The 10,626-nt window shown below is 40.3% G+C and overlaps 1 non-coding gene across 1 annotated transcript; it reads right to left on the bottom strand.

The window, feature by feature from the left end:
- Nucleotides 1–5,912: 5,912 nt before the first annotated feature.
- TRNAV-CAC (transfer RNA valine (anticodon CAC)) lies at nt 5,913–5,985 on the bottom strand. Its single transcript has one exon. It is a non-coding gene; the product is annotated as a tRNA-Val (tRNA).
- Between the last annotated feature and the right edge of the window lie 4,641 nt (nt 5,986–10,626).

The following is a 10,626-nucleotide window of genomic DNA, read 5'->3' as shown; positions in this document are numbered from 1 at the left end:
ATCTTGTAATCAAGGGGTCTTGGGTTCGATTACTGATACATACTCATTTTAGCAGGCAGAGATTTGTATTTTCAACTGTAGGTTCAGGATTCAGTTCCAATAATATAGTCTATTTGACAGTGGTGGGACCAGAAAAGAGTTGGCAAGAGTGGAAGAGGCAAAATTGAGGCGAGAATATTTTCTGAATTCTGAGATACCCCTAAATACAATACCATACGAAAATCTTAAATTAAAATGATCGCCCCTACACACACACTCCTTGGTGCTGTCAGTGTTATCTGAACATAAAGCAAATCAACTTTGTCAGTAATCTACCGGCCAAAATTTGATAATTTTCCCGGTACTATCTCTACGAACCAAAGCGTGTAGTGTCTCAAAAGGTTTAGATAAGTCCACCTTGCATAATTTTGGTGAACCCCCAGGAAAATTATGCACGAGCCGCGCCTGCTATTTCCATAAGTTATCGAAACAGTAGCGACCTTTTTCACATACCTTCTATATGGAATTATGATAAACTTTTGTCCACTCTTTCCGTTATTGCGGTTCTTATTACTCAATTTACCTAATGCTACAAAAATCTGTCAGTTTTTCGAAACGGCTCTGTAAATACATTTTCATGTGACTGTAAGATACAAAAAATCATTTATTGTTCAATTATCACAGAACATGCAAGTAATTACACAAAGAAAACAAAATCACATAAAAAAATTCACACAAAAAAATGTCTGCACAATGTCAAAATGATTGATTGATTTGCTTTACTTTATTTCGCTTCTTGTGCCACTTTTGGCTAATTTTCAGAGATGGGGATGAGTAGTGATATGATGAAATTGATGAATGGACACTCGCAAACATCCATGCCCAGGCCAGGATTCGAACACGGGACCCCTGGCGTCGTAGCGCGATGTAATGAGGGAGAAAAGCTACCGGTAATTGTTCGTAGCGATACTCAGTGGAGATAAGTACTTCATTATCACTTTTATCAGACTCCAGATCTGATAATTCACTTCCGCTTCCAACTTATTCATGTGTGTCAAGCATATTTTCACTAAAAATACGGATCGTCAACAGGGACGTCGAAACCGGGGGGGAGGGGGGGGGGCAGGGGAGCGACTTTCCCCCGCTCATCATCGAGCGGTCACGTGCTAAAAATGAGACTATATTTCTTCCAACTTGTATTTCATTTTGAAAAAATTGGAAAATATTTTTGCACTAGTTAAATGAACGTGGACTCAAGTTTCGATATAAGCAAGAAGTACGTGACAGAAAGATCCATGTTCAGATAAGAATCGCAGCCACGTCTCCGCAAATGAAGTGTAAGGTGGAATTATCGCCTTGGAAATTCGCCGCTTCGATTTTACGGACAGATGCGGTCGGTGTGAAACAATAAACCCCGCGTACCCTGATGGGAAGGGGGCAGAGAGCAGCCTAATTTTAAATCTCTTCTTTTCCATCTGCAACTACATTCCATGGATGCAAGGGCGCCGAAACAGGGGAGCAGGCGGAGCTTGAGCATTCTAGGTAAAAAGGTGAAGGTGGGGGATAATTCGAGACGAATTCGAGATGACACGGTGGTCTAGTGGGTAGTGCGTTTGACTTCCACGCGGAGACGCGGGTTCGATTTCCGTGGTGGGTGACCTAAGGTCGAAATTAATGGGTACACTGGCCTCAACAAGTACTGTGGCAGATTGTTTCTTTATACAGCATATTTGCACAAGATACAATTCAATCTACACGTGTATCAATATACGCTGTATATAGAGTACTGCATAGTCAAGCTTTTGCCTACCCGTGCTTCTTGCCCCACGAGAACAGGTTTACCTGCTCGCCTGCCCACGGCAACGAGTCGACTTGCGTCTTTACCCGGGTTCTTCGTCTTCAAGGCGCTCTGCGCTTTACAAGCGGCCTTGCGTCCCTCTCCAACTGTAAACAAAAGAGGCCCCCACAGATGGTAGAGACATTGACGGCGTTGTGGGGCTTTCCACCAACATCTACCTATACCATTTTCTAGTTCTCTTATTTGCAGATGATCCAGTGAAAATGAAGCCAGTCTCATCAAAGTAACAAATAAAATGGAAGAAGTTCTACACAGCGGTTGTAAGGGAAGAAATGAACGACAGAGGAGGTGAAGGAACTTATTTAGATTATATAAAAAATATAGAGATAGGAAAGATATAACAAAAAGAGCTTTTGTGTGTGTGTGTGTGTGTGTGTATGTGTGTGTGTGTGTATATATATATATATATATATATATATATATATATATATATATATATATATGGGAATTAGATTACTGAATGAGAAAAATAAACAGAAATAATACACTCTGTAGTTCCATATCGTTTTCCCAAAAAGAAGCAGCACACAGGAAGAGGAAGAATCATACGGAAATAGAGGGAGAGAAAGCTATAACGAGAAATTGAGAGAGCAGTACAGAGAAGGCAGAGCGAAGCAGTACACGCTACGGGCCTGAGGTGTATTTTCTCATTTCTTTTGAAATATGTGTAAACAGTTTCAAAAAAATAACTGCTTTCTAAACAGTGTGGTTTAACCAGCTCAGTGTCCACATTGAGTGGCTACCTCACAATCTTGCCACCAACTTTGGAGTACTCAGTGGGGGTCAAGGGGGAAGGACTTGTCCCTCTCCCCCAAATTCAGGTTTATTATAATTTCCAACTTTTGTTAACCTCTTTAGACCTGAGGAGCAAGTAAACCTTCTAGAAAATGAGTGACGAAAAATTACATTGCTTCATTGTGGATTTTACATTGAAAAAAATAAATAATAGATGAACATCTGGCATGGATCAGGCCATCCAAAGGTCTCCCAAGAGCAGTGGCAAAGAGTAGTGTCGCTAGAAGAGTACACTCTATCCCGGCTATCTCTAGAGCAAGCGAGCGAAAACAAGTCTGCGCAAGTAGTGACTCTAGAGGTCTCGGCCAATGAACTCTGAGAGTTTGCAGAAGCGTGCACTGCTACACTCATTCAACCCCCTTCGCTGCCGATATGTGCGGTCATGCTCCACAGATTCCTGGGACAGAGTATATAGGCACAGGCCAAGGGCGGATTAAAGGGGGGCGACCCCCTCCGAGACTCTTGACGGGGAGTCGTGGGTGACTTCCACCCAGGAACTATTTTATTTTTCATATATTGATAAAGAATTTATGAAGTGGAATATAACACATTGTGTCAATTAAGAAACATACAAAAGAAGAATAAAGGGGGGCGGAGAGGGCGCCCCACTACACTTATTTTATTTCTTTAATAATATGCACGGTTGAAATTCAATAAAGCAAATATTGTGGCATTTCACTAAGAACTACAGATATGGAGAAGCAGGAAGCTTAACGGTCGGTGCAACGAGTGTCTAAAATAGGGGCCACGAAAGATAGGCACCGAATGATGAAGGGCGATGAAAGATGCAACGTGCCATCACTCGTAACTCCAGGGTATGGAGATCCGAATTGGCAACACACCGCTCCTTGCTCCGGCTGGTCAGTTGGGAGCACCAGTTCTCACCCAGGGTTCGGGATTAAGACGATCCACCCTTCCTCCAGGAAGGAAACCACCGAATTGCGACACGTGACAGTAAATAAAATTCCAAATACTTTATAATTGAAATGTCCAAAATGTTTAATCAAGAATCGCGAGTGTACATACTGATTCGCACAAGTTAAAAATTATATTTTGTTGGGTCATGCACGTTCGTAGGCAGTGATAAGCAAACTTATTTAACACGAGAGTCCGCGCACCGCCTTCACAGTTAATAGCAAGACCTCAACTCCTATTATAACACCATTAAGCCTCGTTTCCATGATATAAAAAACTAAATATGCTGACCAAGGCAGAAATTTATTTTATTATAAAACATAAACTAAACGTAACGTTTCAATCTTCTAGCAAGGTCTTCTTCAGACTATGTGAAGAAAGAATATGGAGGACAGAATCAAGAAAATATGCACAAAAGAATGTGAAAAAGAAGGCAAAATAAATAGCCTATGGAAACAGCTGGAAAAGAATGGCTATGAGAAGCAGGATAGACTGGACATAAACAGAAGAAGGAATAAAAGAGGAAGGGGAGAATTGGAAGAGAAAGAAAAAGAAAGGAGGTTTTGAATAAGGAGTATGGGGAAGACCACAGAAAAGATATGCAAAGTGCTTAGAAAAGCGAGCACTAAAACTTACAGGAAGGGAGGGAGAAGCATCTTAAGAATAGCGAAGAATGCAAACAAGAAAAAGGAAAACAGAGAAGAGGAAGAGGAAGGGATTATCTAGGAAGTGAAATGTAAAGAATGTCAGAGTGTGTACATAGGAGAAACGAAAAAGAGGCTGAAAGACAGGTTGAAACAACACAGGGATGATGTACGACTTAAGAGAGAGAGAAAAACGATATTTAAACACATTAGAGAAACAGGACATGACATAGAGTGGGATGAGACTAAGCAGATAGGAAGGGAGAAGAGAATACTAGTGAGAAAATGGAAGGAGTCCAAGGAAATAGAGAAGAAAGGTGAAGAAGACACAATGAACTGGAATGGGGGCTAAAGTTAGAAGGAAATAGAGCGTGAGATAAAGTGTCCAGCGACATTCTCTTTCAGGTGAAAGTACAGTTGACAAGGGAAAGCCACCTGCTAGATTGTTCCAGAACTACTTTCTAATAGTCTGGAGGGGAGTATTTTTGTGTATATATATTTCGTCCTGTTGTGTACCTGGTTACATTTGTACTTGGTGCAGAGTCTGAAGAAGACCTTGCTAGAAGGTTGAAACGTTAAGTTTAGTTTATGTTTTATAATAAAATAAATTTCTGCCTTGGTCAGCATATTGAGTCTCAACTCCTACCTCAAGCGCGAGGCGCAGCATAACAGATTGTTCTACGTATCTCATAAAACAACACAAGAAAAACTGATAATTTATTTAACAGATCAATGTTAATTAGCGATAGTAAGCTAAGTTCAGGTAGGCAACAATTAAAAATGCCAACGTGGAAGTTTTTACATCGCCAAAAACACGTAGCGTGATTCCCCCACTCCTATCATAAACAGCCAATAGGAAAACGATATTTTATTGAAAACGAGGGAGAAATACTTTGCTATAATATTACAATATTAAACTATATAGAAATAACTAAACTGATTTTATCAAATAAATCATATTTGCCCTTGCACATAAAAATGATTAAATAAAGATTTAGTTATAACGAAGACAAATTATTTCAATCTTGTACATTGTTAAACAAAAATCTATATTAAGAAGAAATGTATTTAACTTGTGCTTAAACAGCAATGAAAACGTTGCATATATTATTAGGGATAATATTAGCCTATAAATTCTGAATAAATGTTGCAAAAATATGCAAATAATATTATAACATAAGATAAAACGTAAATATATACATGAATTATAAAAACAATTAAGTATAAATAATTTAATCCAAGTTCTTAACTTGAAAGTATACGAATAAGATAAATGCCAATATACGACTGAAATCTGCCTAACATGGCGGTCGTTACAAAGATAGGAGGAGACGAAATATAAGGGGCGATGAAACATAGGAGATGATGTAAGATTAGAGGCCGACGAAAGATAGGAGGCGTTGAGAGGCAGGGACGAACAACGATAAGAATGACGAAAGACACTATGTGCCTCCATCGGGTATCGAACACGGGACTCCTTTATTACGAGGCGATGACGCTACCACTGCGCCATCTGGGTAGAGGAGCCCCATCAGTGGATGGAATAAATAAATTAAGCAATAATGATTTCACACTCTGATCTAGGAACGCAGAGAATTTACGGATGAGAATTGGACACATGAGCGTGAGAAGGCAAGAGATCCACAGCAAAACAAATAAAATATGAAAATTGTTCTCAGGGATCAGCTATTATCAATGTAGAAAGAAAGAAAAGATACTAATGTTTCCGCCCGGGATCGAACCGGCGACCTTGCGCGTGTGAGGCGCACGTGATAACCACTACACTACGGAAACAACTGGCAATCAGTAGTTGAGCCCCTCCATTAATACACCCTGGGCTGTATTGCAGACCAACGAGTACAGGTGTGACTTGGCGGGAGCAAGGGGGCGCTTGCCCCGAAAAGTTACCGGATTATTATTATTTAAATTTGAAGGTATTTTGTTAACCTCCGAGGAAATATGGAACAAGAAACTAAGGAGTAATGATCTCTAAGAAATCGAGTTATTATTTAGCAAAGTAGTCCGTTTCGATTCTGTCCCCTCCCCCAAAGTTGTCCTATGTGAGGTTCTGAAATGAAAATGTTTGTATATGTAACCAGTACGTGCCTGCACCGGGTATCGAACCCAGGACTCCTTGATTACAAGGCGACGACGCTACCACTGCGCCATCGGGGAAGCCATTTTGTTAACTGGGAACATAGGCGTAACTTCATGGGATTCCCCCAAAAATTTTAGGCTACTTCTATCAATCTCTTAGGACCTGACAAGCGAAGTAATTAGTGTTGCCCACGGGACGAGACGGGACAGGCTTTTAAAAATTCGAGACGAGACGAGATTGATCATGTGTCCCTTTGACAAACTAATATTTTCGAGACGAGACAGCATTTCACAGCATTTCCACGAGACGAGACAGGCCAAAGTCTCGTCTCGTGGGCAACACTAGAAGTAATGAGTAATTTTTATGAATTCGGAAGTTTAACAGTTTGCCTCCCACTTTTCGCCATTTTTGTCCCCGCACTATGCTAAACCTTATCTACGAAGGGAAATATACTGTCTTTGCCCCCCCCCCCCCCCAGTTTTGGCACCTTGCCCCCCTGGTTTTGGAACCGAATCGCCGCCACTGCTAATGCGTATGATAATATAAAAATAAACTTTCCAATCATACAGACACAAATAAAATAAATAAGATTATTTCATCAGAAATATGCGCGTACTACTGATAAATGTAGGTACGTACCTTTAAAGCTAATAGGTCAATAACTGATTATAATTATCGGCCTCTCCGAAAGTGTAGTGAGAACGTCGTCGCCTTGTAATCAAATGGTCCCTGGTTCGATACCCGGTAGAATGACATAGTGGTTCGGATCCCACTCTAAACGGTTAAGTCCAGGCCAGATTAGCCTATCTGTGCGTAAAGTACACTTAAATTGAGACGTCAAACAATAACTGATAATTGTGTTGTATGTAACCTCACACTAGTTTTAAAGCAAAAACAATAAAATTAAAAAATAAAATAAAATAAAACTGCCGTAGAGCACTAAACATGTCATTGGACTTTGTGGTGGCATAGAGGCACATAGTGGTTCGGGTACCACTTTAAACTGTAAGTCAAGTCCCGATTAGCATATTTGTGCATAACGTGGACTTAAAACAAAAGCTCCAATTTTGTTTTGAACAAGATAAAAGAAGCTGGTATTCAAGTTATAGCCTCAATCTTTCTTGTTAGCGATAGGACTGCAACCAATTAAACTGAGCGAAACACAAGAACTTTGAATAAACAATGGCTGTGTTCAGGTTCCCTTATAGAGCAGTGTAGTGTCTGGTGGTGGAAGAGACGGTGGAGATATGATTTTCAATTTAGATATGCCAGCCTCCGTGGCGGAGTGGTTAGCATAGCGAGCTACGACGCCTGAGGTCCCGGGTTTGAATCCCGTCCTGGGCACGGGTGTTCGTGAGTGTACCTTCATCAATTTCATTGTATCATCGCTCATCCCCATCTTCGCGATTAGCCAAAACTGGCACAAAAGCGAAGTATAATAAAGCAAATCAATCAATTTAGATACAGACGCGCATACATCTAATACACATTCAATTCAAACAGACAACGGACCTCACCCATTGGATGTTTATAAAATTGTCAGAAACTTCGCACTATTCGGAAGACAGTTGAATCTAGTTTTCACTACCCTCACCGGTTTCTGTGGCAAAATGGTAACAAATATTATTTCATTAGTTGTCCGTCTCTCTCTATTTCTCTCTCTCTCTCTCTCTCTCTAGCCTGCAAGATCGTATTTAGAGGGGGCTTCCAGGGGGTCCAGACTCCCCAAGTTCATATTTAAATAAGCAAAATACCTGTTTACTGTTGTATAATATAATATGAAGCTGATTCATTTACGCAGAACTTACATTAAGTTGACAAGAAGATTGTGATTAAGCAGGCTTTGAGTTAGACAATGTGTGCGAAAGTTCATGAGAACCACTAGCCTACTAATAATAATATGCATAAATCTTGATCAGGGACTTTACTTCTCACCTGCTGGACCTAACAACATTTTTGGCATGCAATAAATAGTCCATGTTAAACCTTTTTTGACACTAATTTCTTTGGTAGGATAGCAGTTTTTATACATACGTATTTTAGCAATTGTAACTAGACATAAGCTAGATAATGAATACGTGTTGTTTTTTCTCTGTTCTCATGTTTTTTTTTATTATTATGTTCAGGTAATGACAAGAATAATACCCATTCTTATCATAATATTATTATTATTAATAAATACATCTTATTATTCTATTGTTCTCCGTCGCCGTGTGTTCTAACGCGCTGTGCTTTGGGCTCTGACTGCTGAACGGCATCGGTTCGAGTCCGCCTGGGTTCTCGGCTTGTGTATAAGACCGGTGGCAACCCACCATTGTGAAATTGGGAAGCTACGAGTGAGTAGCGTAACCCGGTCTCGGAATTATCCTATAATGGCTGGGGGTTCGACGTGCTGACCCCACGTCACTCCATTACCGGTTGAAGAACTCCACACCTCTAGGTAGGATTGTGGGAGGGAGACTGGCAGTCGGGAGATAGGCCAAGGACCTTTCGAGGGCTGTCGAGCCATGGGTTGTTCTGCTTCTTATTATTATTATTTTTATTATTACATATGAGATGTGCCTGCTAGCTAGCTATCTCTTTTCCTCTCCCGTTCTTATTCATTCCCTGTTATACTATTTGTCTATCTGTCAGGGGCGGTCCGTGACTTTTACAACAAGGGAAGCACATGTCGTAAGAAATTTAAAAAAGGATTATTATTTTTGTTATTATTATTATTATTAATATTATTATTATTATTATTATTATTATTATTAACGCCTCCTTTGTGAATTCTTCTATCACTAGATTGCAGAATTCTTCTTCTGTATTTTCAATTCAGTTTTAGCAACTTATTCTCAATTACTGTCCTTGGGTATTTCTACATTAACTGTGAATTCGGTGAAATGATGAAAAAGATCGTTCAGCACTAGCACTAGACACGGGAATTGTTTAAACCAACGAACTTTTCTTCAAGTGAAACAAAGGTTTTTGTACTCCCATCGAGACATATTTATCTGAGGAATAAGCAACACTTAGTTCACTTCTGTGACGACCCATGTCAAATGTTGACCATAACTGAATCTCAAAGAATAGAAAGTGTCTTCAGGAAAACTTTTTTGCGTTCTTTTTATCAACTAATTGTAAAAACATTAATTTCTATTTTTCATTCATTAGGTATCTCCAGTTTGCGCTGTTGATCTTGTTGCAAGTTTATTCTCATAGTTGCAAATGTTGTCAGGAGAATTTCAGCGCGGATTTGAGTTTGCCGATGAGGCTGTGATGTTTAAGTAAATTGTTCATGTCATCGAAACCTGAACTGCTCCACACACCCTTTTCATTTGAAAATAGGTCCTCCCGGATGGTAGAGTGGTAGAGCTCGCGCACTTTCGGAAGTTCTCTGGCGTATGGATGAAAGCTGGTCAACGAGCCTCAGCAAAGGTTCGAGCTGGCGCGAGGTAGGGGAGGGGAGAGGAGAAAAGCATGAGTCAGAATATTGTTGTCGTGGGCGGCCAGGCAGAAACAAGTTGGAAATCGGTTGTTTATCTTCACGCGGGTGCTGTTAATTTCACATTCGTTTCTTCGTTCGTTTCAAGGGAAACATGCCTCCCGTTCATTCTAAGGTTTTCCGCAGGACGATTCGTGGGCAAACACGGGAAGTTGTGGCAAACGTGCTGCAATTCATGCAAAGGGAAGCCGATGAAAATGGATGTACCATTCCACTAAAGAAAGTATATGAACGTGTTTCTGCTGCTACCGGTGTGTCTTTGAAAATTATAAAATCTGTAAAAAAAGAAATGGAAAAGGTGGAAGAAGGCACATCAACCAGTTATGGTACACCGCGCAGAAATCAGAACCGACCGCGACGGTGCACAAATTTGGACGAATTTGATCTCTGTGTAGTGCGAAGAACAATTAATGAATTTTATATTCAGGAAAAGAGAATTCCTACCTTGAAATCCGTGTTGCTGAAATTGCGCCAAGATATTGGATATGAAGGTCAATCATCTAGCTTAAGAAAAATATTTCGAAAACTGGGGTTTCGCTGGAAAAAGGTTCAAAGCAACAGACGGCTGCTCATTGAAAGAAGTGACATACGCAATACACGTACAGGGAGGTTATTTCAGTCGTTCACCGCCAGCGTGACGGCCGTTCCGCGGACTCTTCATGCAACAGGTCCCGGCAAATTGCGTTCAGGAAGTCCGTAACAGAAACAGCTTGTTTTGTAATGTTTCCACTTTTCACAATTACAGTTACAATTACAATTGAAATAAGCACGTACCTTGTCGCACGGATGCAGGAAAAGGTGTCCTCCCAAATACAAATATTTCCGGCACCTTATTTCTGACAACTAATCT

Source organism: Lepisma saccharinum, chromosome 13 (genome assembly GCF_977018435.1).
Source record: "Lepisma saccharinum chromosome 13, izLepSacc3.1, whole genome shotgun sequence".
NCBI classification, from domain to species: Eukaryota; Metazoa; Arthropoda; class Insecta; order Zygentoma; family Lepismatidae; genus Lepisma; species Lepisma saccharinum.
Note: the sequence above shows the minus strand (reverse complement) of the source record. Positions and strands in the feature narration are given on the sequence as shown.